This window comes from Lichenostomus cassidix, chromosome 1Aa (genome assembly GCF_008360975.1).
Source record: "Lichenostomus cassidix isolate B80296 chromosome 1Aa, HeHo_3.0, whole genome shotgun sequence".
Taxonomy (NCBI): Eukaryota; Metazoa; Chordata; class Aves; order Passeriformes; family Meliphagidae; genus Lichenostomus; species Lichenostomus cassidix.
The window spans coordinates 17,608,426-17,617,820 of NC_139480.1; positions in this window are offsets into that span (position 1 = coordinate 17,608,426).

Sequence of the window (9,395 nt, forward strand, 5' to 3'; positions counted from 1 at the left end):
TCAGCATTTGCAGCAGAATGGAATTTTCAAATTTTCCAGCTTTTCTCACACTTTATAATGATGTTAAGATGACCAAATTCTACCAAGGTAAGTATAATACAATTTGATAGAAAAATCAAATGACATTCACCGTCTCCTTGTTTGTATCATAAACAGGCTTATCTATTTAGAATGACTGTCAATGTGCAACCCTTCAAGGATGTTCGGGTGCTAACAAATATTTATAAAAGCAAACAAGCCATTAAAATATTCTGCTCACACTGGAACTTAACAGTTTTCCCTCTGTAGTTTAAAGGCATATGTCTCTCAATTTTCTCCCTTTACAACATGCAGAGGATGAAAAATAGCCTTATCACCTCAAGTGATTTTAGATATTCATCATTAAGTCTGTATTTATTATGCATAGAATCCATTAAGGAGGATTGTCTCAGTGGTAAAGGCCTGGGTTTTGTAGGGGTTGCAGGAACATCTGTGCAGCCGTCCTGATACTCCCTTTACACAAGCCTGCATGGTAGAATTTTGTTAAGCACTAGGCATTTCAAACAAGGCCTGCAATAGTAGGTAACTGATGTGTATAAAATCTTTGTCTGATCCACTGTCATTTACAGCAGCAACGTTGTTCCTAATGCTTACTATGAACTAGGTAACACCAGGGAGAGTCACACTCTTAGATTGTGGTTAATCAAAAGGCTCTGTGGAAGTGAATAGCTCAAAGAACATAATGAGCTGGATTTGCAATTGAAGTCAATGTAAGCAGTTCAGAAAAGACATCAAAGGCAGGAGCTTATGGAGGTTGGAGGAAGAAATTTACTGCTTCTCTGAGACTTTCTCACCAGTTTCACTCACAGGAAAAACTGATGCTGTTATGCTCTGCACAGTGTAATACTCCAAAGGTGTTACATAGAAATCCATGTTTTACAAACCCTAGCATCCTTTTAGAGAGCACAGGACATTCACACCTTTAGTGCTCTGTGACTTTATCCAGATTTAAGCCATATCTCAGGGATAACTTGTTTAAGACATGGAGCTTCTTGCAGACCCTGGTCTGCAAGGAAGAGATTCCAAACTTCTATTCAGATAGAGAAATGTATTTCTGGACCAGAGTATAAGAATCAGAAAAACACAGGATAGGGAGAAACCTGATGGCTCAGCAAAGAGTAATCTGCTATCATATAAGCTAATACTTTTTCTTAAATATAACCTCCCTAATAGCAAAGATACAATAACCACCTGACACAGCTGCATAGCAAAAAAAGAAGATAGGAATATTGAGCATAATTTGAAAATTTAATAATGAGCTATAATCTTTTGTACTATCAATATCTTGATATTGGCAATAAAATGAAGGTCTTATAGCATCTTTTGAAGAAAGAATGAAAAGACTTAAAGACCACACCTTGGATCACTCCCAGAATGAGCCATTATCCAGTAATTTGAAGAAAACTTTCTCTGTGGTGTTACTTGAAGTTGCTAAAATGTCAAACAAGTATTCTCCTTTACATGTTTTGCTGATGATAAGAACAAGGTGAAAGTTTTGTAAGACATGAAGATATTTTTTCATGTACAAATCACTTCCATGGGAAGAACAGACAGGACATAATCATGCAAAAAATCTTGTTCACCTACCTGTTCTCATCTTGAAAACCTGTGAGAATATTCAAAGACATACTGTTCCTGTAGATAGAGGAAAATTTCCTCACTGACTTTACTGGAAGCATGTCAAAAACGTAAGTGGTATCTCCAAGCTCTCTTTAGTGATAAAGTCTGTTCCTTTCCTGTGGCTGCAGCACACATGATAAGATTAATCTCTACCTTAAGCTACACACTTGAGTGTTTGGGCTGCTTTTGGGTGAGGATTGAGAGGGCAAGAAAGACACAAGCAGGTGCTCTGTACCTTAAAAGTTTTCCCAGAGCCCTGAAGATCAGAGAGTAGTGTTTAGTGCTTTGGGCCACATGGGACTTGTTCAGGCTCTATAGCTTCTTCTCTTCTAAGAGTTTCTTTTTGAAATACTGGGAAAAGATTCATTTAAACTTGTTTTTTACAAAGCTATAGTAACATATGAGATTAATATTTATTAAAACTGAAATTGAAAGTAAGAAAAAGGTGTTAAGTTTGTATGTGGATGGAAGACTCCCTACAATAACCAGAACTTTACTGGAGGGCACAAGGACTAGTATTAAGATATATATTTGCTGCTATTCTCAGTAAGGGATTTGGGTGTGAGTTTAGGGGGTTTGGGGTGGGAATTTTGGGGGAGGGGAGACTTGGGTGGTTTTGTTGGATTTTTCTTGTTTTGTTTTGTTCAGATAACAAAGATGGCAAAAGTAGGAAGACTATGTGAATTTAAGTACATGGACTGTAGCAACGTGGGTTTTAGGATTCCATGTGCTCCTTTGTCCCTCTGCTTTGTATCCCATTGGTTCATTTTGAAATATGCTCTGCTGTACCCCGAAATCTATTGGTGGGTTCCCTATGCCTGTCTTCCCTTCAGACTCCCCGGGACTGGCTCTGGGGGATACAGTCCCTCCCCTTCCTTTCCCTTTATAAGGCGATGTCCAGATCAGCTCGTGGTCTTTGCATCTCTGGGCTGGCACCCCTTATCCCGTCCCTGCCTTTCCTCCCTGCTTCTCCTCCCCTACAACCCCCTTTTCCCCGTTACCCCAAATAAACCAATCTGCCAGAACAGAGATGAAGTCCAGTTCTTTCCTAGTCTCACTAATTTCCTGCTTGAATTGACGTGGTTAGAAGACTGCCGCCATGCCGCGGAACCTCGGGGGCTGCCCGCCCGGATCCGGTGGGATTTACACGAACCAGAGACCCGGTCCGGGGGGGGCGGCCAGCCTGTGCCGCCCTCCCGGACCATGATACAACAATGGACCATACACAGCTTCACTAATTGTTTATTGTCTAAATTAGTTGCACATTTGTAAGTTTAACTACTTAACTGATATAACAACTTTGCAGATTTTCCTAGCCATGAGGCACTTTTTGGTCTGAGGGTTTACTCCACAATTAGTCTGTTCAGTGGGTTTCCTACCGACATGAAGTCCCTCTACAGCAATAATTAACATCTATGAATACACATATACAGAGAGATCATTACTAGGATCACTCAGAATGCTTTTATTGGTACAATGTATCTTCTGGTTATCAAAACTAAAAACTTTGTCTTACCGTGCTATTCACTGTTTTCTTATGGAAAAAATGTCTGGTTTACAAAGTGCCTCAGTAATCTAAAATCTAAATGATTTCTATCTAAAAGTAATCTAAAAGATCACTAATGTTCTGTCCTGATATCCAGTAATTTTTCTAATGAGGAACAGAGGAAAAAAACTACATTCCATTGTTGCAGATGACAATTCTATCAAGGTCCCTCAGGTGGAGCTAAGAGCAGGCTCAAAAGCTATTGGTAACATCAACATTCTCTGACACAAGTATCAGGTGAATTTCTGTGGTTTTACTTCTTTTAATAAAAAAGCCACTCAATCTTGCATCCATAAAAAATTCTCTGTGAACATATAAAGTGAAAGAAATACCAGGATACTGTCCCACAGTCATAATTCTTCTTTATGGAGAAATAAAGAGGAAAAGACTAAATGATGGGAACCAGTAATGTTATTTAATTTACTAGTTTAAGGTACTCACAGTCGCCGCCAAGACATCAACAGCATATGAACTAAGAGCAGAAAGGTTCTTCCCACCTGATCAACTTTCACAGTTACGACCTTTAACCATGCAAGTCTTTTTGACAGACTTCTGTGCTTGCTAGCTAATGTTACTGTCTCAGGCAAGCTCAAGATTCTTGTCCTGGGAAGTTCACAGTATAATTAGAAATAAGAAGGAAAAAAAAATACGTGTATATGTGTATATGTGTGTGTGTGTGTATATATATATATATACATGATTAGAGAATTATTATTAATGCATTATATTAGAAAAAAGGAAGAGATCCAGATGGGGACACAAGAGTTTTACAGTGAAATTTAAAAATTTAAGTATAAAAAGTAAAGAGCACTTAAAAATCTGTAGAATACAGATTTTAGGTATTTTATTATATATTTAAGTGCACTACACATACAGAAGCATCTTGGTAGCTCTCCAATAACTTAACACCTATCCATAGTAGGGTTTTTTAAAGTTTGTTTTCTCACTGTATATTATGAAAGGACTGATCCAACAGATGTGCTTGAAGGATTTCTATGTTGGTGTCATCATCCCATGAAGGTGAAACCACTTGGTTTTGTTCTCGGATTTCCCTTCTTAGGCTGGGCTCAAAAGATCCCTTTGGGGAAGGAGATTCTTGGCTCCCAGGCAAACAAAGTGTTCCAGACCATGAGGTATAGCAGGCAGGCAGGGGAAGTCACAGCAAGTAGATTTCTGACATGTAAGAAATTCTGAAGAGACTGCAGTGAGGAGGGTGCACTTCTTCCAATGGAATCCTCAGATCTGATTCAGTTAGAAGTCTAATCTTCATATTCAGCACCCAGGCATGTGCTGGGGTTTTGAGGGGTTTGAATACTTCCAGGTGTAAACCACAACGGTTGCACGGCAAGGGCAGCCAAAGAGAGTTTGGGGCATCTGCACCTTTGGAGGTACTGAAACCCTCAAGCCCCAGCTGAACAGAGCCCTGGGCAGGCTGCTCCAGGATGTCCTGCCAGAGCAGGAGGGTTGGATGTGGTGTCTGCTGGTGGCTCCCACCAACACCAGCTGTTCTGTGACCCTCAGGCAACGCCCGCTGCTCGGCATGACCAGGCCCAGGCCAGGGAGCTGGGAGCCATCGCTGCAGGAGCCTCAGGGCAGGGCCAAGAAGCCAGGGCCCATCACACCTCACAGCGCCAGCAGGGCAGGGCCAAGCAGCTGGGTCCCATCACACCTCGCAGCGCCATCAGGGCAGAAGGAGAAAGCTGAGGTGGGACAGGGACAGCCCGAGATCAGGCCAGGCCTATGGCTGTGGGGCAGCAGGCAAGAAGTGCCAGCTGGAATAGTCCCCACCGGGCTGGGTGACAGCCCTGGCCATGGCTACCTCATGGTGTCAAGGAGTGTGTCCCAGGATCACAGTGGGGAAGGGGCTGCCCTGAGCAGCCCAGCTCTCAGCTGGTCCTGAGTCCTGGAAGCTAAAACTCCCTCTGCCCATGAGGTAAGGGGGGTCTCCTGGTGTACTCTGGGTTGGCAGTACAAGCAGTAATAAAGCTATACTTTAATTTTCCCAGTAGTTAAGTGACACTAAATCTGGTATTACACTCCTCAGTGCCCATCCCTGCAGTGTCTGAGAAACTGCAGATCTCAGCCAAGAACAGTAATGGGAATTCACAGGCGATACAACTGTGCTGTGGAAATAAGGAAAAAGAGATGGGCTGAAACAGGGTGAGAGACAGTTCAAGGGTATTATTGTACTCGACAGGCAGGTCAGGCTGAGACAGAGGAGGCTCTTAAGTAAAAAAACCCAAAATACAAAGTGCTTCCTTTCAGTGATAAAGGGCATTTGAATGAGTTGCTTGGGGACACTGAGTGAGTCTGCCTAAATACACTTTGGGGAAGGGTAACTGTGGTGAAATTAATTCAAATTCACCTTGCCTTACTCTAAAAGGTCATAGAAGTCAATGCCACAGTGAGGAACGGGACTGCTATTTCTGACCAGAGAAAGCATTTCAACGTGGATCTTGCTAAGCTTTGAAGAGCACTTACATAATATCCAATGTCAAATTGATATGCATAATATCAAATTGTAGCAGTGGGCCCCACTAACCAATTCCAGGCCTAGACTCTTTACTTTTTCCTTTGGAGAATACTGGCTGCAAAAATAAACAAACAACATCAACTAACAGATTTATATACATTTGGAAGCAGTTGCGTAGCAACAACCTCAGAGCTATCTTCCTCCTTCTTAGAAATGTATTACTGTCAGAGTGACTGGTAGGATTAATTACCTGGTTTTCTACCTTTTCTATCTCATGTACTTCAGAATTCATATCTGGAAAAAGTGAGATTTTTCAAAAAATATTTTCAATTTCTCTAAAAAACCCAAACTCTTACCACACTAAATACAAAGAGATGCAGATGCAACAGTCATCACACTCTATTGATGATTATAACAGTCAACTGAAAACATACAAGGCTGGTCTCCAGTCCCTGCCATAATACTGAGCATGAATTTTCCAAATCAAAGGTAATAAATTCAATGGACTATTGAATAAGGAAAATTAGTCATATAATTTCCCACAAATTATGTGTATGCTAGTCATTATTGATTACATTATTACACTATTGTATTTCTGAGTAATACAGAACAGATGTCTCTCACTGAGGTTTTCAGCTGAGAAAGCAGCCTGTCAACACTGGGGAACAGATTCTATGAGTAACTTCAGTTTTAACAACCTCCCAGTTTTTGTAGAAAAACAACATAATAGTTAATTGAAAATTCTTATCTACTTATTACTGAAGATTTATTCCCAGACTATGACTGACATCAAACTTCAGTAAATGGAGTTTTTATATGCCAAGCATGGGAAATAAAGAGCTTGTTTCTTAATTGTTTGGGACCAGAACACCAAACAATTTAAGGATGTGGACCTGTTAGAATGAATCCAGAGGAGAGTCACAAAGATTAGAAGGCTGGAGCACCTCTCCTATGCAGACAGGCTGAGAAAGTTGTGGCTGTTCAGCCTGGAGAAAAGAAGGCTCTGTGGAGACCTTAAAAAAGCCTTACAGCACCTAAAGCACGTAAAAGTGAGCTAGAGAGGAACATTTCACAAGGCCTTGTAGTGATAGGACAAGGAAAAATGGCTTCAAACTGAAAGAGGGTAAGTTTAGATTAGATATTAGAAGGAAATTCTTTACTCTGAGGGTGATGAGACACCAGCAGAACACCCAGAGAAGCTGTGGATCTCCCTCTCATGGAAGTATTCAAGGCCAGACTGAACCAGGCCATGAGCAACCTGGTCTCTATGATTCTGTGATTGCATTCCATGGAGTCTGTTGCAACCACCAACAGCAGGTGATCAACACTGGAGTCTGGGGACTTTACACCTCTGTTCATATATTGTTCACATGCAGGCATCAGTTGAAAATATCTTGTTTATTGGTCACAAGAGTAACTGAGAAATATTAAGCCACCTAAACCAAAGAACATTCTCAGGTATTCTTAGCAAAACTCAAGCTCATCATTCTCAGGCACTAACATCTGGAAGGGTTTTGCTGCAAAATGGCTCTCTGTGCAAAATGCAGACTCCTGTATTAGGCTAAGGCTAACATTCTGGGTTTCTCTATGAACTATCTTTCATGACAGAGGAAGTCCTGAGCATTGTGGACAGCCATAAATGCCAGAGGATTTGGCCTTTGGTGCTACACTTCATTGGTTTTAAAATAAAGCTGACACAGGAATTCATTTGGATCTTCATTTTCTCTTTATTCAATTATTTTTTTCAATATTGGATGAAATAATCTTAGCAATATGATAATCAATTTATCTTTAAAGACAGAATCAAATATGAAAGTAAGTATAATAAAAAGGGAGGTTCAAATAATGTTTATTAAAATGTAGCATTTCATGTTTATCCAAGTAATTATTATTTTATGAGCCATTATTTGTTGATGGTTAAAAAAGAGAGTTTTATATACAGAAAATTTGGGGCTATCCAATGAAAGTAAAATATTCCTGATGTAAAGAATCAAGACATACTGTTAGTCTCTTCCTGCTGTATTTTATGTTTTCTTCTGTGGATTGCTAAGGTGTGAAATGCAAACCAATCTCTATGATTTACTTGAAATATTTCTTCCTACTTTCATAACATAAACAACAACACCTATCCATGTCTTGGTTGGTCAGCTACTCAAGCCTTTGGCTAGTCAAAAGTATATAATTTGTCTGAATATTCTTGCTTCTTTGTAATTTTTCAAACCAAGCTCCAGCACATAGTTTTGCCCTAACAAGCCTCTCAATTTCATTTCTTAGCCAAATGTCACCTTGCTTCTGACTCCATTCAATAGATATCCTAGGATATTATTTTAATCTCAAAAAAGTTCTTTCTGAAGTAACTTCACAGTTTATTTTTATATTTTTTTCAGCTGAATACAGCTGTGCTCTAAATACAGCAGTACTGTGTATCCCTAAGTGCACAGAAGGTAGATCAAAACCACAAATTCAACTGATATTTTCTAACATAACTTTCAGGAAGAGGAAAAGCCAAAGTAATTAAGAAATAACTACATATATCTGGAAACAGCAGTTTTTTTTAAAGTGGGCAAAGATGTAATAAGTTCTACTCAGTTTCAAAAAATAACATCATGAACTGCTTAACTCAAAATCTCTTTCAAATTGTGTTAAATGAATACTGACAACTTAAAACATGTTAGATTTACCAATTCTAAATCAGTTTACATGCAACACATTTTGTAACACATCTGTATAGTTTTTTCTTCTATTCTTGTAGATCTTCAAAGTTTTACAAGTTAAATGAATTGTATTTCCTCGCCATAAATTATCTGGAGAACCAGATGAGCAATGCCAAATTTAAATGCAATGCCTTACATTTAGACTTCAGAACATGACAAACCTTTCTGATGCATGTCAGTGCTCAGAATCTGGTGGTATTCCTCAGACCAGGCATTCAGAATGAGGTTAGTTCTACCATCTGCACATCATCTGCACATCATCTGCACATTCTGATAAAAAGCCTTGCAAGCACTATGTACTACCACAACAGGCAAGAATGCTGTGATTCAAAAACAAACAAACAAACAAACAAACAAACAAACAAAAACCCCACCAAAAATCAGTAAAAAAAAATCAGTAAAAATAGTCTCCTGCAATGAAAGCAGTTAGTGGACAAACTGTAAAAGGGTTCATAAACTTTCAGTCTTTCAAATCTTATAAGTTTAAATATGGGAAAAAAACCCAACATATCAACTATTTGCAGGTCTTAAATAATCTTCCAACAGGAGCTTTGAGCATTCGCATTGCATTGTTCCTTTGTATTCAGAGTGGCCTGTGAAATTTTGAGAAAGGAGGAAAATACATGAACCAAAAGACACTGTGGGATAAGTAACATGACACTGTGGACATTAATAATGGAATACTATTTCATGCCTGGCACGCAGTTAAAGACAAATGCCTTTGGTGCAATGAGGTATGAAATAATACTTCATAATTTACACACAGGAGTGTCTTATTACAATTATGATTTTGTTGTAAAGTGTGATTTGGAAAAGAGTTTGTATATGTTAAGAAATAGGGTTCATATACTACAACCAGTTCTTTCTGTGATCATTAGATGACTCAATTTCTACTGTCTATTTTTAATGACAGTTCAGCATGTCTTTGATTAAAATTATGCACAGACAGTTATGACTTCTAAAACCCTCTTTCTTTCCCTCTCAATAACCATTTTTCCCCTTT